The sequence below is a fragment of the Ambystoma mexicanum genome, chromosome 8 (genome assembly GCF_040938575.1).
Source record: "Ambystoma mexicanum isolate Mex_15411 chromosome 8, UKY_AmexF1_1, whole genome shotgun sequence".
Taxonomy (NCBI): domain Eukaryota; kingdom Metazoa; phylum Chordata; class Amphibia; order Caudata; family Ambystomatidae; genus Ambystoma; species Ambystoma mexicanum.
Window position 1 is genome coordinate 458,680,588 of NC_090929.1, and position 14,689 is coordinate 458,695,276.

Here is a 14,689-nt window from a genome sequence, read left to right on the forward strand (position 1 = left end):
TGAAATCTCTGAGGAGGATATTATTAGAGTAGGAAACTGTTGCAGAGGGAAGTTAGAAAAGCCATTGAGGAAGTTACCACTCCCTTGAGGTGGCCTGTAAATAATGTGGAATGTAACTGAGTCATTTGAGATGGAGAACCAGCATGACAGGGTTTCAAAGGATCTGTGTGTGCAGGTTGGGATTACAATGCAAGGCCAGTCGATCCTATGGATGACTGCCACCCCACATCCAGATTTTGCTGTGCGGTTAGTGTGTTGGGTACTGTAGCCATGGGGTAAGCGAACATGAAAGATGTAGGCGGAGGAGGATGTAAACCATGTTTTAGTAATGAAAAGGGCATCAAGATCATTGTCGGTTAGGAGGTCTGCAATATCAGCAGTGTGTGTGACTTCTGATTGAGCGTTAACAACCATAACCGGGTGGACGTGAATAGAAGGCATATGTTGTCGGGCTGTACCAGGGATATTGATGAGGTTTGTCAGGTTCGTTATCCAGTGGGCGTTTGGCTGTGCGATCCCTACTGAGAATGGGAATGGGTTGGCTTGAGTGGAGACACCTGGTGGTATTTACCTGGTGTAGCACAAGCACAGTAACTGGCCATTGACACTTATCAGGCCACAACAGGACCAAACAAGTGTTGCGCTTTTCTTTAAATGCCCTTCAATTCAGATGCCCGGACGAGAGACACCCTTTGAACTAACTGTTAAGAAGGGAAAGGAAGGGCAAGGCTTAGTGGGCGGATGGGGTTTAGAAAATGTAAGGAAGGCATGGTATCAACAATAAGACAGACACTAGTGACCACAGTTCAAGGGTGTTTTTTGAACCTTCACAGCGGTGACATAAACACCTATCTAAACCTAAATCTCCAGATGGGAGCAAGCTTAGACCATCAAATAATAATAATGCACTCCTAGTGGAGTCTTGCCAACACAAAAGGGCATATACAAAAAAAACCAATTTCCAATCCTTACTACTAATTTACAAATAATGTGGGGTGATGGTCATGAAAAAGAAAGAAGTGTTCACAAACTGATAAATCAGGATGTTCGTGCCGTTGGCCTCCCTTCTCTACGTTTTCAGCAAGGGACAAGGCGGTTCACTCGAGCAAAGCACACATTGGCTTATGCAGCACAAGGATACAGTTCCATTTTCACAGCTCAAGACCATCTGTGTTCAAGTCTCTTTACTTCTTGCAAGTCTCTTGACTCAGAGGGTCTAGTACACAAAAATAACTACGAAAATGTTGTTTTCCTTTTCCAGTATTCAATTTGGGTTTTCATCCTGGATACCCCTCAGCTGGGCTCAGATCCCTTTCCAAGTATGTTCAGATCATTCTTTCTCGGGTGACTCACGGTTCATCCCGGAACCCATTCAGCCAGGCTCAGATCCCTTTCTTTCACTCGATTAGTCTCCCTCTACCAGGCTCAGACCAATTTTGATGTACTTTAAACTATCAAAGACTTTCGAACGTGCACAGGGTTTAGCTTGACCCGCCGCATGACCACTTTGATCTCAATATTACTTTTCTCAGACTCAGTTGGATACCTAACAGAGACTTTGGAATGAGCACCCACGTGGCGCCGGACCTCTCTGTGTATGGTATCTTTTCTTTGCCTCCAAAGTTCAATTATAACATTCAATTACTCGTTTTGACTTTCACCCATATCCGCGTCGCTCTTTGCAAACTCCTCACACATTGTTCTCTTTGTACAATGTTGCCGCTTGCAGCCTTGGTTCAAAACAGAAGCTGGTTTGGTATCAGTCTCTCCAACTCACCGGCTGTGCTGTCTTTTCTGACACCGCTTTGTTGTAGGAGCCAAGGACAGTACCATGGCGGCAATCGCTCCTCCCCACCTTGGTTATCGACGCAGGAGAGCCCCGGGTACTCCGCCACACTATGCAGGTTTGATCAGCCTTAGTTCTCGGTTTTCGGTTGCTTACTTTCCAAAGCTCACGAAAGTAACAGTCTTTAGAGGTCACGGGTACTTCCATCCTTGCGACTTTCTCTGGTCTCGCCGCCCTTCCCCTTGTATTAAACTGCCATCTTGGAATGCTGTTTCTTCGTGTGGTTTGCCTCGCTCACTGTGTGCTTTTGTGCTCCGCCTTTTATCCCTGTGGGGAAGAGAAAGGGAAGTCAGATGTGTCTAATCAAAGTTAATTACCTGATCTTGCCTGGCCTCAAAATTGGGACAACATGGCGGGCTCTCGTAGGGAGTTATAGCCCTTGTATTCCTATGGGGATTTTTTCTGTCTCCTGGTTTATTTTTCCGAAACCTATAAGGGTTGGTAAACTCGGAAGGGTGAGAATCTGGGGAGTTGTAGTGTTTGTGCAATAAATTAGAGAAATCCATAAAATAAGTTTGATGTCTGTTGAGGGAAAAACAGTGATTATTGTTGTGTAATGGGAATGGAAACAATGCATTTCTTATTGGTTTCCGGAAAGGTCGAGGGGAGTATTGATATGTTGTTTCTTTCGAAAGATGAATACCCTGTCTTGCCCATGTTTTCCCTGCTTGCGTTTTCCAAGTATCCCTGAGAATAACCTGGGAGAAATGCCTCAGGTTTCTTACATACTCTTCCCTTATGACAAATGCCATCTGCTATAGGGCCATAAAATGGGGATTTTATTTAGGCTAGGAGGATGTGGGCAGTTTTCATTAAGGGATAATTTTCTGGGCTCTCATGTGTTTCTGGCGGTTCATCTGAAGGGTTGACCCCTTCAGGGAATAGCCGGATCTTAATACCTCTTGTGATATTAAGAGGGAAGAGATGCTTCCATCCCTATTATTCCATCCTTGCTCCCCAGTTTCGGATCTATCCGCTGACTCTGATTCTAGTGACTCCTCAAGAGTTACTCCTGGGAAGGATGGTACCTCTAAATGAGATTTAAATTTTGCTTCAAAGGGGGGCCAACTAGTACCGTCTTCTTCTTCCTCTATAGAAATATCTGTTTCAATTTCTTTGGTCCTTATCGAGTTCCCGGGTCTGGTTTAAAAGAAAAAACATTCCTTGTCTAACGAGATTGGTGGGATAAGGGAATTCTCAACCGGACTGCAGGTGTCATACTTTGGTGATGAAGGGGGAGATTCACTTGTACTCTGCTCATGGAAACAGACTGGGGAATTGAGGAACTGATCCTCTTTTCTTGCAAGTGTCTCCAGTCTTTCTTCTTCCATGTTCTCTGGGCACAGTTCCATAGTATGACCGCAGTTCCCACAAAATAGGCAGTGTTCCAAAAAAGGAAGATTTCTCCTCCTCTGAATAGGTGGGTATAAACTCAGGGGGAATTGTGCTCCTTCCCTGTTCCATTTGAAAAATGGAGTCTGCTTTGTTATGTACCGTCGTTTGACCAATCCTCGATATTGGGGAGGTAGGTGTTAATAAACCAAAGGGTTGTTCAAAGGGTAACAGGTTTTGATCTTTGTCAAGAGGTCCTTTCTTAATCTCTCCTGCATGTAAATCCCATGAAGCTTCATAGAGTAAGGTCCCTACTTTTTCTCCTTGTTGGATTTCTATGGGAGTAGAGGTGACATTTAAGAGAATGATTCTCAGTTTGTCTCCACATGAGAGGAGAGGGAAGGTGTTTATCTTTCCTCTGTGATAGGGAGAAATATAGAAAACCCACCTAGAATGATATTCTATCTGGAGATTCAGGTTTATTATCACCTTGTCTCTTTCTGGTATCCGCCAATCTTCGGGGAAGAAGAGATTATAACCATTGCCATCCAAACGTTATCTTTCCGGAGGATTGCTCCGGGTATAGAGGGTGAAAAGTAATTCCTATTTTACAGGTTGTGAGGGAGGTATTCTTTCTTCCTTTATATCTTAAATTTGTCAGGGTGGTTAGTTTTGATGGATGCTGGTTTTTGATCGGGTGTGGGCCCCAATTTGTATCGATTGAGTCACATCCCATTCCTGACACAACATGTAAGGAAGGCATGGCATCAACAGTAAGACAGACACAAGTGACCACAGTTCAAGGGTGTTTATTGAACCTTCACAAGGGTGAGATAAACACCTATCTAAACCTAAATCTACAGATGGGAGCAAGCTACGACCATCAAATACTAATAATGCAGTCCCAGTGGAGTCTTGTCAACATAAAAGGGCCAATAAAAAAATGATTGCCAATCATTACTACTAATTTACAACTAATGTGGGATGTTCATTAAAAAGAATTACATGTTCACAAAATGATAAGTATGGATGTTCAGGCCGTTGGCCTTCCTTCCCCATGTTTTCAGCAAGGGCAAGGTGGTTCACTCGAGCAAAGAACACACTCTGGCTTATGCGGCATGAGGATACAGTTACATTTTCACAGTTCAAGACCTTCTGTGTTCAAGTCTTTTTACTTCTTGCAGGTTTCTTGACTCAGAGGGTCTAGTACACAAAAACAACAATGAAAACGTTCTTTTCCTTTTCCAGTGTTCATTTTGGGAGTTCACCCTGGATCCCCCTCAGTCGGGCTCAGATCCCTTTCCAAAACAAAAGTTCAACATTGCATCCTCCTCATTTGGGCTCAGATCCCTTTCCAAAACAAAAGCTCAACATGGGATCCCGCTGAGTAGGGCTCCCTTTCCCTTTCTTTCGCTCGATTGGTCTCCCTCAGCGGGGCTCCGACCAATTGTGATGTACTTTAAACTATCGAAGACTTTCGAATGTGCACAGGGTTTAGCTTGACCCATTGCATGACCACTTCGATCTCAATATTCCTTTTCTCAGAATCAGCATCAGTGGATACCTAACAGAGACCTTCGAATGAGCACCCACATGGTGCCGGACACTATGTGTATGGTATTTTTTTTTGGCCTCCAAAGTTCAATTATAATGTTCAATTACTCCTTGTGGTTTTCACTAATATCTGCGTCACTCTTTGCAAATGCCTCACACACTGTTCTCTTTGTACAATGTTTCTGCTTGCAAACTTGGTTCAAAACACAAGCTGGTTTGGTATCAGTCTCTCCGACTCACCAGCTATGCGGTCTTTTCTGACACTGCTTTGTTGTAGGAGCCAAGGACAGTACCATGGCGGCAATCGGTCCTCCCCACCTTGGTTATCGACGCGGGAGAGCCCCGGGTACTCCGCCACACTATGCAGGTTTGATCAGCCTTAGTTCTCGGTTGCTTACTTTCCAAGGCTCACGGAAGTAACAGTCTTTAGAGGTCACAGGTATTTCCCTCCTTACGACTCTCTCTAGTCTCGCTGTCCTTACCCTTGTATTAAACTAACATCTTGGAACTGCTGTTTCCTCGTGTGGTTTGCCTCGCTCACCGTGTGCTTTGGTGCTCTGTCTGTTATCCCTGTGGGGAAGAGAAAGGGAAGTCAGGTGTGTGTAATAAAAGTTGCTTGACTGATCATGCCTGACCTCAAAATGGAAGGTTGCTTAAATAAGGGGCAGAAAGGGCTGCAAACCAAGAAGGTACCACAAAATGTGCAGTGATTGTAAGGTGGGTGGTGTTCAGGCCTTATGTCCTAAATCCACTTGCTCCAGCTCATCATCAACTGCAAAAGAAAATCTGCTGGAAGGCTGCTTAAATTGGGAAGGGTGTCAAACCAAGAAGGCACAAAAAGATTAACAGTGATTGACACAAGGGTGGGGCTTAGTTTAAGTGACCTATATCCACTTGTACCAGCTCACCAACTGCAAAATAAAAGAGGCTGGAAGGCTGCTTAAATAGCAGGGAAAAGGGGTGGAAAACCAAGAAGGCACCAAAAGATAAGCAGGGATTAACAAGTAGGTTTGGTTTAGGTCACGTGACCTATGTCCACTTGCACCAGCTCACCAACTCCAAAGGGTCTACGGCCTGCCCTGTCTGGTCATCCCTAGAACCTCCACCAGAGGTAGTCCCACCACCACATTATCCATCGAGGCTCATTTCTTTTATGAGTCCCATTTGGCCTATTAGAAAATAATATGCAACTGAGCAGCATCAAGCCATGGAGCCCTCAGAAGTTAATTTGAGATACTTGGTTTCCTCCCTCTTCAAATAAACCTCAACGTGGTTTTGTTGAAGCACTAAAAGAAGCTTCTTGGAATCGTGATGGGAAGGCCTTGGAAAAAATAGAGCAATCGATCAAGAATGTTCATCTTCACCACCTCTATTTTCCCCAACCATGGGATCTCCATGGGTGCCCTTATCATTAAATCTGCTTCGATTTGTTTCAAAGTACTGAGGTAGTTGGCAAAGTACACGTAATATAGCAATGGTGTTATCTGGAACAGCAGGTATTTAACACTTCATTGAGCCAAAGCAGGCAAATTGCCCATCTGCAGCACTGTGACCTCATCCAGAGTCAGATTTAACATTTATGATTTGTGCATATTTACTTTGAACCCTGCCACTTTTTAGTTGTTAAATGTTAAAGGTGTTTATATTGTGCACCGTCACCAACGGAGTTGCTCCCCAGGCCCTCTGGCGGATCTGTAAACAAGAGGCGGGCGGGTTGGGTTAGTCGGGTGAAGAGGGAGTAGGAGAGTGAGAGAGGTGGTGTGCTGTTGGCGGCTTCAGTTTGGTATAAACCATGCACTGAGCTTTGTGTAAGCATTGGACATGGGCGAGACCTCGTGTGCTGTTGGTGCTGTTTATGTGTTGTTGGGTTGCCATTGATGCGGTGTGGTAAAGTGCGTGCGGTTTGCTGGGCGAGAGATGGTTGTGTGCCTTTTCGGGTGAGTTAGGTATGCAGACATTTGAAGGTAGGGTTAGTGGGTTGTGACTCCAGACCTGGTTATGGCACATCTTGTTCGATTTAATTTGTATTCCTATGGGTGGGATTAGTTGCTGCTTTCCTTTCTTGACTGTCTGGCTGTTGTGGGTGATGGCGCGGCACACTCCTTTCTGTATTCTAGTGAACTTTGTATAAAGTGATTGGGTGTGTCTGTTCTCCACCTTAGGTATCGGGGATGAGGGTTGGGTGGCCCCTATTCTCTTGCTATCTGTGTGAGATAGGTCCGTTGGAGCTTGGGTGTGGCACAGGGCCAGGGTGCTATTGATGAATCGTCCAAGTGCTTCCATCTTAGTAAGCATTTAATTCCTCAAGCATCTACGGTATTGAGTTGCGAGGCTCCATAAGAGATATTAAGATGTCATCTGCAAAGATATTCATTTTCCCACTTCTTGGTTGCCAAATTGGACACCTTTCGCGTTAAGGTTTTGCCTGATGTTAGCTTCAAGAGGTTTCATAGAGTGCAAATAACAGAGGCGAACGTGGGCAGCCCTGCATAGTTCCCTTTGAGAGGGTGAAAGATCAAGAAATGGGCCCATTTGCCAAAAGACTCATCCGGGGGCATAGTAACAGCCCTTATTTTGACAATAAAGTTCCTTCAAAAGCCGATTCGATCTTTTCAACTAGGTGGGCAAACTTACATATATGATCTACTCTTTGTGTTGTATATAGCCTGATCTGTCCTGACAATTTGAGGGCACTATATTCTCCAACCTCATGGCTAATATTGCAGTGAAAAATCTATGTTCATCAGGGTGATAAGTCTATAGGATACACAAAGAAATTCATCTTACCCTGCTTATGGCAATTTCAGATATGCAGATTGCATGTGTTTTGAGACAGATTTCTCAAAGCAGTTATAGAAAGGCACTAATAATGTGATCAATTGCGATTGAAAAGACTTATACAGTGAACTGGAATATCCATCTGTGCCGGGATCATTATTTATTTTCATTGATTTAATCGCTAGATGAACTTCGCCAGCTATCACACGGCTATCTAGACAGTCTCTCTGCAAGGTGGATCTGCTAGGCAGATGGACTCTACTTAAGTACATTTCATATTCCTTCTTTCCTAATGAATCTGCAGTGTACGGGGAAGCATAAAAACTAGAGCCCCAATCACTCGGATGTGAAGGGAAGCCCTGGCCCTTTTCAGTTTTATTGCTTACAATTTGCCAGCGGCATTGTTGGATTTGAAAAAACATTTTGGCACAAGTTTATATGTGCCCTTTCAACCCTTCTCATGTAGGTAATGTCCAACTGTCCTTTCACTTCCCTCCATTGCCTCAGAAGTGTGCGCGAAGGGTGAATCTGCTGAGCATTATTCAATTTTTTTGTTTCTGCCGTACCTGTTATTACATGAGCTGTGCCAATATCCTCCTTTCTACCAACATAGCAATTGACTCCTCCCTCAGTACCACTGTAAAAGTGTCACAGCAATTAGCTTTGTTTGTGTATTCAGAGGAACAGAATGTTTTACAGACTTTGATCTCCTTCAGTTTCTCTTTAAGGAGTAGGCAGTCTTTTAAGATCTCAGTCGGGAAAAACCAGGTGGTATCCTTGTTCTTTTTGCCAGGAAGAAACAAACCTATCACTAAAATTCCTGATCCATGGTCAGATAAAGTTACGAATCCAATTTGAGGGTCTATCACTCTACCCAATGAAGGAGCGCTGACGAGAACAAGTCAATTCTAGAACATGAGTAGTGCAATGTAGACTAAAAAAAGGATTCCAAAGAGTTGCTGAGCAGCTTCCTCCATACATCCACTAGGACCCTTCTTCAAGCTTCCTTCGAAGAGATATTTGGATGCAGTGTTACTACTGACACTTCTCCAACCAGATCAGTCTACCTCTGGGTAATAAAACATATTAAAGCACACCTACATTCTATGTTTTGCCTCTGTAAATGTGGAAATCAGATGAAGTAGATCTGAAAGGGATGTATCTTGTAGAGCATCAGGGTAATTTAGTACAACCATAGTCATCTGTTTCCCTTCCCAATTTCCTTTTAGTAAAAGTAATCTTCTTTCCTACCCATTTTTATACTTTCTCTCAAATGGGTGGTCTTAAGGTACCACAAGCACTACAACAAACCTTTTAGATGTTGCTGATTTGTGATTAATTTATCGGCACATTTTATGCCTGAATCAGCCTAGGTCCCATTTCAACAGGTGGGTTTCATGGAGGCAGACGGCATCCAGATGCTCCTCCTTCAAAAACGCTCAGACTTTGTTCTAGTGGAGTTCATGCACCTGACATTAAGGCTGAGGATTTTGTTAATTTCCTCCAAACCCTTTCTTTTTTCCAAATGCACTTTGTACGAACCCCTTTCCAGGTGACCGTGTGCTTGAAGGACACTCCAGTATGACTGCTTACATCCCTTTATACAGCACTCCTCTACCCCGTCGACTCCAGTATTGTATGATATACAAAACCTTTCTCCGAAGGCCCATTTGGCCCCATCTGCAAAAGAGAAGAAATAACCATTTCAACACTAAGAAAAAAAAGAGAATGTAATAATGGAAACAACAATGAACTGTGTGTGCCTCCCAAGACTGAACCCGTCCTCAGCAGTGCTTAATTTGTGGGGGGTGTTTGCCAGGGCTCAGCCCTGACACTTATTTCGGAGCCTCAGCACTTATTGTCTCAGATTCAGATTGATTATGAAGTAATTATAGCCAGTTCATCCATCAACCCCAATGAGCAGGTGTGAGCTGTGTTTAACCCCAAATGAGTCGACACTGTGTGGTGCAGCTGCGGGTTGTGCCAGCGATGGTGGGGAACTGCTCGCCCACAGTGTCACAATCATGCTAGAAAATAATTGAGCCTTGGCACTTATTTTCTTACAAATTAAGCACTGGCCCTCAGCCTCTAAAGGTAACTCGCACTAGGGTATCAGAGAGTATGTATAAGCATGTGTAAACATTGTTGTCTGTTCTGAATAGAACTGCAATGATGGCACAACCACAGCCAAAGAGACATTCACTCCATGGAATTGCTCATGACTCTTATTCTTCCAGCCTTCCATAAGCTGAATGGAGAACCCCACAGTAATTTTGGAATCGTTCAGCCTCCCTCTCTTCACTGCTTTCCTACCTATGCATTTCCAGGTATAGATGCATACCTCTTTCTTCTGTGACCTATCTCTGGCGGACAATGGAATACGCTCGAGTGAAAAATGTTAGACCTCCGCTCTCTCCTCTGGGATGGAAAGCCTATGGGTTAAATAATTTAGGGTAAATTACAGTCAAAAGGGGAAGAGCCATTTATACTTTATGCAGCGATTATCGAATTTCCTAGTGATTCGTTGAAGTTCCTTGCACCTCATGAGTGGGATAGGAGCCACGTCCTGATATAGTTGAAGTTCAGAACTGTTATGGCACAGGGGAGCCTTTTGTCTTGCCTCCTGAAGAATCTTCTCCTTCACTCTTGACAAAGCCAGCTGCATGACAATATCTCTCGGACTGACTTTGTTACTGTCTGGCTTCATACCCACCTGGTGGGCCCTCTCAATCTCGATATGTATGGAAGTTGATGATCCAAGCATATCTCTGAATGGTGATTCTATATATGAAAAGATACCGACACCCTCTATTGCCTCCTTAAGTTGCTTAATACGTATGTCATCCGCATTGACCTGGTTTCTACGTCACCACAGTGACGTTGTAGATCTCGCGCAAGTTGGTGTAGTTCTTTGATGGCCTCATCTTAAGCACCACCTTTTCTCATGACTTCCTCAAGTCCCTTTGCGCTTGTGTCAACTCTTTCTCTGATATGTTGCGCTTCTTGTTTTAACCCTTAAATAGATCCAGAAAGCACTGCCTTAGGTTGGGAGAGACATAGCATAAAGTCCTGTTTGGTGGAGGATTATTTAGAAGGTTGATTCATCACCATTTCTCAACTGCGGTTTCTGCAACGTTGTTCCAGCTAGTGCAGGGTTGTTGTTTTTTTTGGTCCTTGTTGTCTCTTCATTGATTAAAGTAATAACATTAACGCTAGGTACTCACAAAGGGCCCAGACGTTTCTGCTTGTACCGCTACGTGACCAGGTTCAGGCATGGTAAGAACCTCCCCTCCCCCCCATGGCTCACACTGTGCCATATTCTCAGGGGATATGCTACTTAGTATCCTTGGAGCATCAAAGCAGGAACTCAGTAGTTCAGCATGGTGATCACATGCAGAAATCCACTCCACTTGTTGCAGGGGTGGCTGTGTGTCCCCACACTGGTTGGCACCCTAGTGGAATAGTCCTCTCCTGCCTATATTGATCCCACGGGGCACTCGCCTACTGCCATCACCGCTAGAGCATCGAGGGTCTGAAGCCAGCCCCAATTGGCAGGCTAGAGAATTCTAAGGGGGGGCATCTCCCACTGTCACAGGATCCATGGAACTCCCTCTCGCCCGTAGCGGCTGGTCATTATCCCCAGTGCAGCCTTCTTGGACATACTTTTTTCCCTCTTGAACTTTGTCTCCTAAGGTTTAATGGTAGGGGAGTGGCTGTTCCTGTTGGTGCACATCATTCGGCACCTGGTGTGCAGGCTTGCTCCCCTGCACTTCCTATTGATGAGCCAAACAGTTTAAAAAAAAAGCTCTTTATGTGGCATCCCTGCTGTCCCCAACAGTGCTTTACTCCTCCCTCCACACCACATCTCTCACACTAAGGAGCAGCCACCATCTTAGATAAGGCGGTGCTTCGGAACACTGCACGACTCTCCACAGAAAATGCTGTTGTCACTCATAAAGATACTTAAAATGTTGCTATGATTGGAACACAAGAGATTCCTGGTTCTAAGGCATGCTTTTGATGATCCCAGGGGTCCCCCGCATCAGTTTACTGGCCCTCTATGGTGAAGCTCACTGAAGATTCGCATCCTCAATTATTAGTGTAAATCTACACTTCCCAAAAGGAACTTTTGGGAAAAAAAGAGTGCATTATAAAGCAGATAAACTGTTTGACAAATTAGCCACTGCCCAGTACATTAGTCTTAGCTTCTGGCTATGGAGGGGAGGAGATGGCTTAAGTAAACAATGCTCTGATGCTATAAGAAACAGTCCTCTCGTGGGGGCAGCAGGCGAGAGAGAGTTGTTTGCAGAGCTGGACGCAAGACTGGAGGCAGGACCAGAGGCTGGAGAACCCAAGACCCAAGGAGAAGACTGGACCACTCTCCTTAGTGCAAGCCTACGAAAAGGGGAGTTGGGATCATCCCCCCCTTTTTCTGCCTGGACTTTGAAGCACCTGAAATTGAATTTGTGGCTTTTTGAGCCTCAAATGCCTTTTCTTTTTGCTTTTTGAGAATAACTACTATTTGTGACTGAGCTGCATAGAGAAGCATTTCTTCCTATGGCAAACACCTCACCACCTTTGTACATATTGTTTTTAATGATTGACTGCTGTTTGCATCATGGTCAATGCCAATTGACACTAAATCCTATTAAAACATTTGTAACGTTTTTGTCTGTTTTGTTTTTTGCTAAGAGACCATGATGTTTTTAACAGGTGTTTTTTTCCAATTGGATTTGATATGTGTGGGATTGTGCAGACTACAAGCCTCCAAGTTCCAGGCACCAAGCCTCCAGCTCTCTTCTCCCTACCCTCTGAGGACAGCCGTGAGTATGAGGGCTTGTTTTACCCATTCTTAACATCACACTGGGAGAGAGGAGAGGTATTGGAAAGGCAGTCCATTTCACAAGATTGCATAGTGAGACTTAATGAGGTAGTTGACTACTTTTATTTAGTGGCTATTATGCTTCTGAGATGGTTGAGTGGTCTTGAACAGAAACAGAGGCAATGACAATGATAGCTGCATATTCATTTATAATCTTTTGCATATCGAGTGTGTTATGTGTAGTTAAAATACTAGTGGCAATGTGTCTTTATTACTTATTTCTCATAAAAAGGATTACAGTATTCATAAGGGTGCAAGAACATTCATTGAGTGTTCATTACTTAGAATCAAGTCAGATGCATTATGTGTGGGAATCTACTTTAAATTCTGTATATTGGCATACTGTATATGGTGCAAGTTTTGCTAAGGAAATGGTTTGAACAGTGGACCATCAATAAAATAAATGTGACATTAGTAAACAGTTCTGTGTGATGAGTCATAGTGGTTCCCCACTGCAGGGGTTTGTTGCCTACTCTCTCCAATGATGCAAAGCAACAAGTATCTGCTTTTCACTACCTCTATTCCGACCACAGCACCTAATAAGGGGTTCTAGGACTCTCCTTTTGCGGTGGAGGAAAGGCTCTGTAACGTAGAGGCGATAAGAATCATATCAGTGTCCTCTTTCCATGTTCCCCTGTACTGCATGTGTAGTACCCATTTGCATCACCCCATGCCTCTTCATACAAATGCTCACCAAATACTCTTTTTTTCGCTGCTGCAGTGCGAGGGAGAGACCATCAGAGAAAGCACAACCAATCAGTGACCCAGGCCATTGGCATTTCAGCAACGGACCAACAATGCAAGAGAGACAGAAGAAGACTTAGCTTAGAGCCTACCTGGTCATCTCATAAGCTGCGCACTGCTCCCCAGAGCTGGCAGGAACAGCAATGAAACTGCTACAGACACGCTAAACTACTTGAGCTTTAAACCAGGACCACAGCCACCAACAAACACTGTACTTACCTTTGGGGAAACCAAGACAAGACCCCTTAGCAAACATTGACACTGTGCAACACGGTCCGCCATTGCTACATAAAGGAGGCCCGCGTGGAGAAAAGGGGTGGTGCTTAACCCGCTATTTGAATGTTTTTTTGTACGCGACATCTCACGGGCAGGGGAGACAGAGCCAGATTGGCTAGGATTAGACAACAAACCAGAAGATTGGCAGGGGGATACGCTAGACCCCAGGAATCAAAACGTTTTGAGTTGCTGGGATGAGGTCAGAGGAGGAGTTGGTGGGAGGCCATCAGGAAGAAGCACAGAGGACAAAAGTGTGGATGCAAATTATAGATGGAATGATAGATGGAAGGTGTTGGTTGGTTATGTTAGGGCACATTGCAGCACGCACATTCACCAAATGGCATCTTGGCGCAAGGAAAATACGGACAAGCAGAATTAGAAGAGTAGGGTTTTAAGAGAGCGTCTGAAGTCCAAATGGTTCTCAGTGCCCAGTGTTGGTGAGTGCAAGTAGTTCTGCATTGGCAGTGTGTGTAAAACCAATGAATGAGATATTAAAGGGAGTGCAGAGTGTAAATATGAAGTGGTTGTGAAAGTGAAGGGAGTGTGACCAGGGAGAAGGTGGAGGAGGGAGTGGTAGTGTGGAGGAGAGAGTAGTAGTGTCAAGGAGAGAATAGTGTGGAGGAGGGAGTAGTAGTATGGAGGAGGCCAGTGTATTTTTGAGGAGGGAGTAGTAGTGTGGAAGAGAGGGAGTGTTAGGAGGGTTTTTCAAAGTCACTACCTTGTGTCAGACTTGGAAAAGCCAATTTAGGATTAGCAAGGTTATTCAAAACCCCAGTTGTGCAAAGCCACTCACTTAAGTAGCATTGACCAAATAGCAAGGGTGAATTAAGAAGGAAGGGGGCTCTGTTAGGTAGTACAGTTAAAACTCAGCAGAAGAGGTAAGTAAAACCCCACACATGTAAGTTATAAAAAATAACAATTGTTTATTACAGGACTAAACTAAGACACACTTTAAATATTTCAAGGTAAGTCAAAATACTTTAGTAGATATATACAGCTGATTGTTAGGTCACCCACTAAGGGTTACACCTACTGGAAAATCCTAAGCAAATATTCATACAAAAAATGCAACAATTAAAGTAGGGATAATACACGTTAAGCACACATTACGCTTAGGCATTATAATTATAAGGCACCCAGCACCTTATAATAAAACTTCAGAGGTCCAGTCCTAGCTTACACCATGTCTCTGGTAGTCTTTTAGAGGCTCCAAAAGGTCCCTGAGGGAGGCGGTGCATAGCCAGGAGGGCCCACTCAACTAAAGCTCAGTTAGTTCA